General features: G+C 33.5%; 1 protein-coding gene across 1 annotated transcript in view; it reads left to right on the forward strand.

Moving 5' to 3' along the window:
* The window catches only part of LOC136042108 (glycine receptor subunit alpha-4-like), a 151,411-nt gene that overhangs the window by 122,315 nt on the left and 16,864 nt on the right, over nt 1–12,232 (forward strand). The gene's annotated exons all lie outside the window — the stretch shown is intronic.

Raw genomic sequence — 12,232 nt, forward strand, 5'->3', positions numbered from 1 at the left:
TCGTCATAAGATTTTTTCACGTATTGGCTTCGAAACACTCCGAAGTCTCAGAGGACTGTGTGTCAAAGTTTTTTTTTTAATTTTAAATGCCCTTTTAGGGGACGTACTAATGATACCAAAGATACCAATGATATGATATAAATCAAACAGTTCGTGGTAACGAACTGTAGTAAGGAGCGACCTGGCTCAATAGTAAAAGAAATTCTAAAAACGGAATTTCGATACTCAGAGATACATCAAAAGAATTGTATTTTCATGCTGATTTTAAATGTGTAAGTTTCATCAAATTTGGTCTTACTGATCAAAAGTTAGGAGGCTCAGAAAAGTTGCCTTAATTCGGAAAATAGGGGGAAACACTCCCTTAAAACATAAGATCTTAACGTAAATCACACCACCGCATTCAGCGTATCAGAGAACCCTATAGCAAAATTTTCAAGCTCCTATCTACAAAAATGTGGAATTTCGTATTTTTTGCCAGAAGACCGATCACGGGCATGTGTTTATTTGTTCGTTTGTTTGTTTCTTATTCCCAGGGATGATCGTATCGATCAAGTGGTCCTAGAATATCGCAAGAGGGCTTATTCTAATGAAAATTAAAAGCTCTAGTGCCCTTCTTATGTGATCCAAAAAATTGGAGGGCACCTAGGCCCCCTCCCACGCTCATTTTTTCCCAAAGTCATTGGATCAAAATTTTGAGACAGCCATTTTGTTCAGCATAGTCGAAAAACATAATAACTATATCTTTGGTCTGACTTACTCCCCCACAGTCCCCAGGGGAGGGGCTGCAAGTTACGAACTTTGACCAGTGTTTACATACAGTAATTGTTATTGAGAATTGTACAGACCTTTTTAGGGGGATTTTTGGCTGGGGGATTGAGGAGAGGGGGCTACGTGGGAAGATCTCCTCTTAGAGGAATTTGTCATGGGGGAAGAGAAATTCCATGAAGGGGGCTTAGGATTTTCTAGTATGATTTAAAAAAACAATGAAAAAATAAACATGAAAAAGTATTTTCAACTGAAAGTAAGGACCAGCATTAAAACTTAAAACGAACAGAGGTTGTTACGCATATAGGGGGTTCATCTCCTCCTAAAAACCTTGCTCTTTACGCTAAAGTATTTTTAGCTGTTTCAGCTATTTATTCTACAGCCTTTGTGATTTAGGGGTCATTGTTAAAGAATTGAGACAAAATTAAAGCTTTACTGTAAAGAGCGAAGTATTAACGAGGGAACAGACCCCCTCACATAAATAATTACATAAAAAACAGGTTTTTTAACTGAAAGTAAGGAGCGACATTAAAACTTAAAACGAACAGAAATTACTTCGTATATGAAAGGGGCTGCTTCCTCATCAACCTCCTGCTCTTTATGCTGAAGTTTGGCTCTTTCTCTCAACTCTACTTTTTTAAACAGTAAAAAAACTTTAGCGTAAAGAGCAGGACGTTGATGAGGAAGCAGCCCCTTTCATATACGAAGTAATTTCTGTTCGTTTTAAGTTTTAATGTCGCTCCTTACTTTCAGTTAAAAAAACGTATTTTTTTATTTAATTTCTGAACGTTTTTGAATCAATGTATGTTTTGATTTTGGCTCTCCGCAGAGGAATAATTAAAACCAAATTTGCATTTTTTTTTTTTTTTTTGGCTAAATGGCTTTCTCATAGTTTTGATCGAATTATTTTGAGAAAAAAAGGAGTAGGGGAGGAAGCCAAGTTGCCCTCCGATTTTTTAACTTAAAAAGGAAACTGGAAATTTTAATTTTTTGCGAATGTTTTTGTTAGTAAAAGATATACGTAACTTATAAATTAGCTTACGTAACGAACTATTGTTTTCTCATGTTTTTATTACATATATGAGGGGGCTCACCCCCTCGTCCGTACCTCGCTCTTTAAACTAAAGCTTAAATTTTGTAACAATTCATTAAGAATGACCCCTGAATCACAAAACCCGTAGAATAAATAGTTGAAATTACAAGATATACTTTAGCATAAAGAGCGAGGTATTAGGAGGAGGTGAGCCCCTCATATGCGTAATAATTTCTGTTCGTTATAAGTTGTAATGTCGCTCCTTACTTTCAGTTAAAAAAACGTATTTTTTTATTTAATTTCTGAACGTTTTTGAATCAATGTATGTTTTGATTTTGGCTCTCCGCAGAGGAATAATTAAAACCAAATTTGCATTTTTTTTTTTTTTTTTTTGGCTAAATGGCTTTCTCATAGTTTTGATCGAATTATTTTGAGAAAAAAAGGAGTAGGGGAGGAAGCCTAGTTGCCCTCCGATTTTTTAACTTAAAAAGGAAACTGGAAATTTTAATTTTTTGCGAATGTTTTTGTTAGTAAAAGATATACGTAACTTATAAATTAGCTTACGTAACGAACTATTGTTTTCTCATGTTTTTATTACATATATGAGGGGGCTCACCCCCTCGTCCGTACCTCGCTCTTTAAACTAAAGCTTAAATTTTGTAACAATTCATTAAGAATGACCCCTGAATCACAAAACCCGTAGAATAAATAGTTGAAATTACAAGATATACTTTAGCATAAAGAGCGAGGTATTAGGAGGAGGTGAGCCCCTCATATGCGTAATAATTTCTGTTCGTTTTAAGTTGTAATGCTGCTCCTTACTTCCAGTTGAAAAAACTTTGTCATATTTATTTTTTCATTGTGTTTTTTTTTTAAATAATGCTAGAAATTCCTGCGCTCCCTTCATGGAAATTTTCTTCTCCATGACAAATTCCTCGATGGGAAGTCCCCCAAATATATCCCCCTCTTCTCAACCCCTCCCCCCAAACAAAAAATCCCCCTAAAAACGTCTGTACACTTCCCAATAACCATTACTATATGTAAGCAATGGTCAAAGTTTGTAACTTGTAGCCCCTCCCACGGGGAGTGTGGGGAGTAAGTGGTCCCCAAAGACATAGTTATAAGGTTTTTCGACTACGCTAAATTAGGTGGCTATCTCAGAATTTTGATCCGTTGACTTTGGGAAAATAACTAGCGTGGGAGGGGGCCTAGGTGCCCTCCAATTTTTTTGGTCACTTAAAAAGGGCACGTTATCACGAACTGTTTGATAAAAATATATGAATATAAAAGTTCGTTACGTAGGTTAATTCGTAAGTTACATATATTTTTCACTAATAAAAACGTTCATTAAAAATAAAAAATTCTAGTTGCCTTTTTAATTAACCGAAAAATTAGAGGGCAACTAGGCCTCCTTCCCTACCCCTTTTTCTCAAAATCATCTGACCAAAACTAAGAGAAAGCCATTTAGCAAAAAAAAACACACACATTTCGTTTTAATTATTCATTTGTGGAGAGCCAATATCATACATGCATTAATTAAAAACGTTCAGAAATTAAATAAAAAAAGACACAGTTTTTTTAACTGAAAGTAAGGAGCGATATTAAAACTTAAAATGAACAGAAATTACTCCGTGTATAAAAGGGGCTGTTCCCTCCTCAATGCCACGCTCTTTCCGCTGAAGTTATTTAATGTTTTAAACAGTAGAATTGAGAGAAGGAGTCAAACTTTAGCGTAAAGAGCGAGGTGTTGAGGAGGGAACAGCCCCTTTCAAACACGGAGTAATTTCTGTTCGTTTTAACTTTTAATCTCGCTCCTTACTTTCAGTTAAAAAACTTTTTTTTCATTTAATAGCATGTAAAACTGAGACTGTTCCAGCTCAACTCACTCAAGTAGCTGCAATTCCAATTTACTCAATCAACACAACATGCCAGTTCACAAAAATTGCTGCCTTCTGTTTTCAGTATAAAGATTGGTCCTTTTTTATAATTCTTCTGCTTTTTAGGGATTTCATCTTGATTTGGAAACGGAGCAATCCAATTTCGTAAGGAAAGTGAAATGCAACTGAAAATGTTGATCCCTAAGCTGTAGTTCAGGGAATAGATTTTTTCTCTTGAAGTTTTTGGGGAGCTTGTTCCACAAAACTTTCTAAAGCAGTTTAAAGTCAGTAAAAGACTAAGACGGGCAATCGCTAGTTTTCACTCAAAGTTCAGAAAATTGAATAAAAAGAAATATTCAATCTTGTATTCAGATTTACAACGTGTCAAAGTTACTTTTTTTACAATTTTTAAACAGGTTATTTTAATAAATCTGAAAGGATGTATATTTCTACTTTAAAAATTATACATACTTATCTTAAACACTTTACCATAAAATTAACACTGGAATAATGTAATACTTAATACTACAGTATACCAGAACTTACAATAAAAGACCAGGAAATAGAAGACAAGACCAGGAATTACAATAGAAAACTAGGAATAATCCAAATTTCTGATCTATTTAAACAAAACCTCCTCATCCACATCAAAACCACATAGTAAAAATACTAGTAAAACTTTATTTTAAAAATTTCGAATGGTCGAAAATTATGACTGTATATTAAAATTATGCCTAATATACGACGAGGAGAAATGAAGTCATATAATAATTAAAGTTTTAAACGAAAAGGAATTAACCTAGAAGAGCCTTAGCAAAGACCTCATCATTATATAGTGTACCAGACAAATTCATTAAAGTAATTGGTATTATGTTCGGGAATAAAACTGCTGCACTTAATTAGATATGCGATTAAAAATTTATAGATGTTTTGCAAGTTAAGGATGCTAAGATAGGTTTGAAAATTAATGTTATGAAGACTAATTCTCTAACGCTAGGAATAGGTGAAGATAAAAAGTTGATGTTGGGTAATTAAAAGACAGATCAAAAGAACGGCTTCACGTAACTTTGGTAGCATTATTAGTTAAGATACAGCGAAGATGTTAAAAGTAGGATAGCCTAGGCCTTGGTTGTTTTTTTCAAAGTTGAAAAAGTTTGGAAGAATAGGAACATAAATCTACGAACCCAAAGTGGTTCTTGAAGCGTGGGCACTCAGAACAAGAGCTAAAAGCTGATATGGCACTTATGACGAGGCTGGAAGGGCCAAGAGTTCATATGGCATGAGCTCTAGCAAAATTCTAAGAATAAATGGTTTGATTTAAAAGGAAAATCAGAAGCTTAATGGCGATCGGGATTTAAAATATGAGCTCTGAGGCACGAGGTCCTTCTAAATATCAAAATTCATTTAAATCCGATAACCCACTCGTAAGTTAAAAACACCTCATTTTTTCTAATTTTTCCTTTACCTTCAGTGGCCCAGATGGTCGAATCAGGGAAAACAACTTTATCAAGTCAATATTTTCAGGTTTCTGATACGCCTACCAATTTTCATCGTCCTAACACGTCCAGAAGCACCAAAACTCGCCAAAGCACTGGACCCCGTCTAACTCCCCCAAAGAGAGCGGATTCAGTCCGGCTACGTGAATCACGTATCTACGACATTTGCTTATTCTACCCACCAAGTTTCATCCTGATCTCTCCACTCTAAGCGTTTTCCAAGATTTCCGGTTTCTAAGATTTCTGTTTCCCCCCTTCAGTCCCCTATGTCCCCAGATCCGATTCAGATTGAAAATTCCGGATGTGAGACATAAAGTCTTTCTATATATCAAGTTTCATTAAGATCCGATATCCTATTCGTAAGAAAAAGATGCCTGAATTTTTACGTTTTCCAAGACTTCCAGTTCCCCCTCCAACTTCCCCCAATGTCACCAGATCTGTCAGGATTTAGAATAAGAAATCTAAAGCACAAGATTGTTCTAAATATCGAGTTTTATTAAGATCTGATCAGCCGTTCTTAAGTTACAAAAACCTCATTTTTTCTAATTTTTCCGAATTACCCACCCCAGCTTCCTCAAAGAGAGTGGACCCGCTCCGGTTGTGTCAGCCACGTATCATTGACTTGTGCTTATTCTTCCCACCAAGTTTCATCCTGATCTCTCCACTCTAAGCCTGTTCCAAGATTTCCGGTTCCCTCGTCCCAACTCCCCAAATGACACTGGATCCGCTCGGGATTTTAAAGAAGAGATCTGACTTACGAGATCCTTCTAAATATGAAATTTCATTATGATCTGATCAATCTTTTATAAGTTAAAAATACCTCATTTTTTTCTAATTTTTTAGAATTCACCCTCCCCTAACTCCCTCAAAGAGAGTGGATCCGTTTCGGTTATGTCAGTCCTATTTCTAGGACTTGCGCTTATTTTTCCCACCAAGTTTGATCCCGATCCCTCCACTCTAAGTGTTTTCCAAGATTTAAGATTCACCCTCCAACTTTCACCCTCCAACTCCCTTCAATATCAACGGATCTGGTCAGGATTAAAATACCAGCTCTGAAACACGATATCCTTTTAAATTTCAAGTTTTATTAAGATCCGATCATATATTCATAAGTTAAAAATACCTCATTTTTTCTAATTCTTCCGAATTGACCGTCCCCCCACCCCCCAGATGGATGAATCGGTAAAACGACTATTTCTAATTTAATATGGTCTGGTCCCTGATACGCCTGCCAAAATTCGTCGTCATAGTTTATCTGGAAGTGCCTAAACTAGCAAAACCGGGACAGACAGACTGACAGACAGACAGACAGACAGACCGACGGACAGACCGACAGAATTTAAGATCGCTATATGTGCCATAAATATAAAGGAAGATTTGTTAGATATTATCCAGAGAAGTTGCCTGCGGATTGTTTTAGGTACCCAACTGACTGACCGTATTTCAAACAGTAGGCTTCACGAAAAGTGTTTTTCAATCACACTTTCTAAGACAATAGTGAGAGAAAGGTTCAGATGACTAGGGTATGTTTTCCGGATGCTGAATAACAGATTGCCAAAGATTGCCCTTATTCGCTCAACCATCTAGAGCTAAACGATGCTAGAGCAAAAAATCATTTTAAACAGTTTTTCTTTCATTGTTATTGTATACAAAATTTCTAAAATGAATAATATATCTAAAATGAATTAAATGAATAATAATATAAAATGAATATTATATGAGTAAATAAAAAACCTAACTACATACAATTGACATGCATGCCTAGCTAGATATCAATTTGTAGATATAATTATTTCCAACCAATCATAATTTGATTCCTATTCTATAAGTAGCCCTCGTTGTTCCACTGAGATGATAGTCATAAAATGATATCCGCCTAAGCGTAAATGTGAATGGGACTTTAATTTGATAGCCATTAAACATTTGCCATGTTTTCTCCTCTTTAAACTAATTGTTTTCAAATCTATAAATAAAACCAAATGATAAATCATTTCTTTATTAGTTAGTTAAGAATAATGCTTGAACAATCTGAAAGAACTGCTTTAAAAGTTGTCAATATTTGTTTTATGAGTTTTGTTTAAGCATTCGTTTTGAAGATTTTAGAATAAGATAAAGAAAAACTAATTGACAAAAAAAGATTATTTTAGAAAGATTAAATTAAATCGAATCTCAAAAATGAACTATTATTATTTTTTTGTTAATGTGATTTTGATTGTAGTGGTTATTTCTTGTTTTGTTATTTTTATTGGGACAAATTGCACAACACGGTTTAAAACACAACTCTTTGTAAGTAAAGTGCAAATCATTACCCAAGTCTTTTAAAGGGCTTGAGAGGGGGGTCGGTTTTAATTGCGGCGGTTCTTACTTATAAAACTCGATTTGCCTTGTGATATCTTTTTGTGTTGTTATTGTTATGACAAAAAAAAAATCATTGTTATTGTTATGACAAAAAAAGGCTAATTAATTTTTAATAAAGTACCAATATCCTTTTGATTGTTTTCTGGCCCAACAAAAACCATAGTTATTACATAATATTTTTTCATTTTCATTCTTCTGTTTTTATATTCTGTAACGGTTTCTCTTGGTTTCATTACATCATTCTTAGCTATTTCACTTTTGGTTTGACATTTTATATTTGCTATTTTCTATATGTTTTGAGTTTATAATCTTCCCTTTACTTTTCATAACAAAGTTTAGCTTTTTTTTTACACTGGGCATATAAAACCCAATTGGACGGAGAGATGCTTATAAGACATATGAATCAAAGAGTGCTTTTTCATTAATTTCAGTACTTATCAGAATCACCAGTTCGAGCAAATGGGCTTTAGAATGAAATTAGAACAGCTGTCCGGAGTATATTTATACCCCGTGTACATACTTTCTTAAGGCATCACTAAGGGTCATTGTTTGCAAGCGCGGCCTGACTACAACTTGACTTTAGAAACTCTAGAAAAGAGGTTGTTTTACCTAATATAACTGTAGATCTCTTTTGTACGTTTAGTCGTTATCACTTTTTGTTGATTGTTTCTGCTCGATAGGAGCAGGTTTATTTTCTTATTCCTTCTGTGCTGAATCACAAATCAAGGATCCTGAGAATTATTTTCTTTATTTTTGAAAAAAGGCAGAAACGGCCCCAAAAGAACATTTGATCTTGGTTGAAATTGCGCCCTCCCGACATACCAGAAAGTTCTTAAGTTTCAAACTCCTATCAATAAAAATGTTCAGTTTCGTAGTTTTTTTCCAGAAGAAAGATCACAGATGTCTATTATTTTATTTTCTGTGCCTACATCGTATTGCAACATCGGTCCTAACATGTTAAGTCACAGCTCATTGAAACTAAGGTAAAAATTCTCACAGTTTTCCATATTTTATAAAATTGGGGGGGGGGTCAAATGGGGGGGGGGGTTAAAAGTATTTTGGTCCCACCACCTGAACAATTAAACGAAACAAAGGTTCGGTGATTTGTTTTTCGTAATAACCAAAGACCAGCCAAGGCAAAAGTAGAATTTTTTGTCCCACGACTTAAGCAATTAAAAGAAACGAAAGGGGTCGGCAATACCTTCTATACCTATGAAAATCATAAATTTGGACTAGATAAATCGTTGGAGGAAAATTAAATTTTTGTCCCACCACCTGAACAATTAAAAGAAACAAAGGTTCATCGATATGTCATTCATAATGACAAAAGACAAGCTGAGGCAAAATTCAAAGGTAAAAAAAATGTGATTTTACCATGGCAACACTTCTAATTTAAGGTCCATTTGGACGTCATGACCTCAAAAAAAGGCTCAAATTGTCGACGTTTAGAAGACAAGCGACAGGAAGAATCGATATACAGAATCTATACACACAACTCTGCGGTGCACCGAGTGCCGGGCTCCTATATATATATATTATATATATATATATATATATATATATATATATATATATATATATATATATATATATATATATATATATATATATATATATATATATATATATATATATATATATATATATATATATATATATATATATATATATATATATATATATATATATATATATATAATATATATATATATGTATATATATATATATATATATATATATATATATATATATATATATATATATATATATATATATATATATATATATATATATATATATATATATATAAAACTTGATTATAAATCTTGCAAAATCAATATTATTTTGTTCAAAAAATAAATGTTAATCCCAGATTCTTCAAAAACAGAACAACAAAGTTGTTACCCTTGGGATTCATCTTCTGAAGTTTCCTAATTATTCATCTAAGTTTCTTGTTGTCTTAAGAATAAATTGCACTTTATATTGTTTTCTAGTTACTGTTAATGATATTTAAATTAGAGGATTTTATTATATATGAAACTTGCTTTCAAAAGATGTGAAAGTTTCTTTGTAACGTTGTAAGTACCTTTTCAAACTTGATTTTCATCAAAGAAATGTTCTAATGTCGGCTTTCTAGGTTCATTATGCAAATGAACTTTGAAAGTAGCTAACGATTACTGACATAAATTTCTGGTTTCCAAGCGTTTGTCTTTTCTCCATTAGACAACTTTTGAAATTAGAACAGAAGAAAGCATATTTCATTGAATTATTTAAATTTGAACCAAATTTTTTTTCAGGATATTTGTCTGTGACGATTATAGAAGCTTTATTTTACAGGATATGAATATGTAAGACGAATTAAAAACTAATTAGTCACTTTTAACCGTTATTAAATTTTTTTAGTGTTATTTGTTTTTACTGTTTTTTGCCATTTGTTTTAAAAAAGAAAAGAAAGCACAGAAGTGATAAAAAATACTGTCTGGAATCTTAACTTTAAGAGAGAAAAGTGGTCGCAAAACCCATTTTATAAAAGAAACCGAAAATTTAAGCTTATTGAAAGCCAAATAACATAGGGGTAAACAGACTTTAAATACCAAGGACACTGAAAACAAAATAATGGTAAAAGGCGTGGTGGAACTGGATAGCACAGGTGGCCTTCGGAGGTGTGAAGATGAACTGGAGACGACACATCTCTCAACATGAAAACAGCGACTTTTGAAGACTTTTAATTTGTTTGATTTCAAAACATGAAATTTTAATGTGGCACCATATTCTTGTTAATTTTGCCACTTTGAACCATAAAACAAATAAGTTGAACTAATTGGCCAAATTTGACAACATTTTGTCTGTAAAAGCGCAAATCTGAACAATATTTTTATTCCCTAAGACAACTAAATATTCAAAAAGCTGCTGTTTACGTTCTTCGGATGTTTGGTGCCACATGTTTTAATTAAATTCTGGATTGTTTCCTCCCATATTTCTTTTTCTGGGGCCCATTATTAGAAAAACGGTGTATGGAGGCATTTTCCATTAGAAACTTGATTCCCGATTTTCCTAATGTTTCAGGATATATGGAAATCTTCTACTAAACCAATCGAGACAATCAGATGTCATTTTCAATGTTACTTTTATTTTAGCACACCATATTTTGTCAATAATTTCAATCTGTTTACCCCAATCTTTTTCGGGATATCCCCAAGGTATCACCTTTTTTGTGATTAATAATGTCACCAACAAAACTGAGTCAAATTTTACTGCCTTTGAAGTCAAGTTTCACTATCAAACCACGCGTTCTTGTTAGCCTATGATGACAGCTAATTTCTTGGTTAAGTTAGGTAGTGGGCTCTTTTTTTGTGACTCTCAGCCGATCCTGAGGTTCAAAAAACTACTTTTAAGATTCATTATGCATTCGCAAAAACTGCGCAAGCTACAATATACATGCGCAAAAACTTCCTAAAAATCTTAAGGTATATTTTTTAATAGTTTCACTTAGTTTGCTTGTGGTGAACAGTGTTTAAAACTGAAGTCAAATTTAACTAACTATAGAGTGGAACTTCAACGTCAATCCACTTATTCTAGATAGCCCTCGGTGATAGCTAATCATCTTGGTAAGATCGGTAACAAGTTCTTTTACTGTCAGGTCATGCTGATTTTCACAAAATAATTTAAGGCACAAATGGTAGTATGTATTTCTCTGACGAACCCTAATTGCGGGCATTACCTTGGAATAAATTTATTTGATATGAAGTTCTTTATGTTTGAGGTCATGCTGACTTATAGTTGCTATCTTGCATATCTATCCTTCGTTCTTATTGACTGTGCTTGAGTGTACTACTTTTCATAGGTGTGTAAGGTCAAAACTTCATTCTAGCACTTATCTATTCAAAATACTAGTAGGAAGTAAGCTACTATTAAACTACTGTAGGAAAACCTTTTTTTAATCAACGTTTCTATACCCTTAATTCACGCATTACAAAGTTAAGCCCTTACACCCTTTTGTAAGTTCTATTGTTTACACCTATGTGTAAGCTCCTTGTTTACAGGAGATTTAACATGCTATTTTTTTACTCTAAGCATATATTCCATACCTGTTTTTGTATTCCTTAATAGTTTTATTTGTTTTCCAAACTTTTAGTGGAACTGTCATAAATTTTAATTCGATAGACTTTTTTGTAAAGATATCTAATTGTAAGGAATTCCTTTGGCCGAATTCCGTTTTGCCGAATTCCTTTGGGATTTTATTATTTAGGACTAAAAAGTTGAAAGGGGCTAAAATAAAGTTCAAAGAACTTGAAGAAGTTGGAAGGGAGCGAAGGAAATAAGAAAGAACTGAATTTGATGGTACTCTAAGAGGCAAAAAGAGACTAGGAACGCCAGAAAAGGACTAAAGTGAGTCAGAAGAGCCTAAGGGGAAGTGGAAGAAACTAAAAGGTCAAATAGTCTACACGAACTCAGAAGAGACTAAGATAGTCGGAAGGGAGTGATGAAAGCAAGATTATGCCACAAACGTCAGAAAAAGACTAAAAGAAGTCAGAATAGTCTAAAGAAAGCTGCCAAAAACTATGAAAGCTCAAATGAGGTGAAAGAATGTCAAAGTTACTAAAGAAATTTTGGATTTAAGAATTTTGGAAAGGGATGAAAAGATGTCAACACAAGGGGAGTCACAAAAGACCAACTGAAGCTGGAAAGAACAAAAGTCGTGA

The sequence above is a fragment of the Artemia franciscana genome, unplaced genomic scaffold (assembly GCF_032884065.1).
Source record: "Artemia franciscana unplaced genomic scaffold, ASM3288406v1 PGA_scaffold_67, whole genome shotgun sequence".
NCBI classification, from domain to species: domain Eukaryota; kingdom Metazoa; phylum Arthropoda; class Branchiopoda; order Anostraca; family Artemiidae; genus Artemia; species Artemia franciscana.